This window comes from Cyanistes caeruleus, chromosome 13 (genome assembly GCF_971803275.1).
Source record: "Cyanistes caeruleus chromosome 13, bCyaCae1.hap1.1, whole genome shotgun sequence".
In the NCBI taxonomy this organism is placed as follows: domain Eukaryota; kingdom Metazoa; phylum Chordata; class Aves; order Passeriformes; family Paridae; genus Cyanistes; species Cyanistes caeruleus.
In genome coordinates, this window is record NC_141713.1 from 19,317,564 (window position 1) to 19,318,650 (window position 1,087).

The following is a 1,087-nucleotide window of genomic DNA, read 5'->3' on the forward strand; positions in this document are numbered from 1 at the left end:
TTGAGGAGAGGAAAAAAACCCCAAACCCCACAAATTTAAGCAAAACCCCACCCAAGGGGTGGGTGGCAGGGCCAGGGGTGGGGGAATGGCCCAGGTTTGGGTTGCCCTTGGGTCCATGGAATGTGGGACAAAGGGGGGATGGACAGATGTTGGGATCCAGGCAGGACAGAGGACAGGGACGTGACAGAAGTGACACCAAGTGCACCCATTGGTGTAATGAACCTGTCAAGACTCAGGGTACCAAAACCAGGATAATTCTTATATTGATTCTTAAATTCAGTCATAAATCCTGGCTGAAATTGTGTGGCCTCACACGGCTGTGACTGACCCAGAGAGCCCCTGGCCTGCGGGGCCCAGCAGTACCCAGCCTCCTCTGCCCGCCCTCAGCCCTGGCAGCCTCCGGGCTATCTCTGCTGGGTTTGCATCCAGGTCTGGGTGTGGCAGGACACAGCTGGCACTGCCTCCATGTCCATGGAGTTACTGGGATTGGCTTGGGCTGAAATAAAATGCTGTTCCTGGGAGGTTCCTTCTCATCTGAGTCTCTGCTGCAGCACCGGTGCCTGGCAGAGCCGCTCTGTGGGGTCCCATGTCCCCACCCCTGAGGCACAAGCCCTTCTCCATTGTGTTGCACTGTCCCTTTGCCATGGTGTGATGGGGCAGTGGGTCCCTCCCAGACCTATCCCAAAGCTGCATCAATTCTCTATGATGCTTCCCCACCATCCCATCCTTTCCTCTCAATCCTACCCCTTCCCCATAAACCTCTCCTTTCTGCGTGATCCCCCCTTACTCTCAATCCCATCCCTTCTCCAAGATGCCATCCCTTGTTTCCTGCCCGTTCTCCACAATCCTGTCCTTTTCTCACAATCCCTGTGTCCTCATCCCTTCCCCAGGTTCCAATCTCTTCCCTGTGCCTCTATTCCTCCCACACTCCCACTCCTCCCCCTGAATCCTTCCCTCTGACCCATCCCTTTCCTGTGCCCCTTTCCTTTCCTCACACTCCCATTTCCTCAATGTGCCCCCCATCCCTTCCCCAGTATCCCCATCCCACACCCCACACTTTAATCCCAGTTAAATCCACAAACACTGA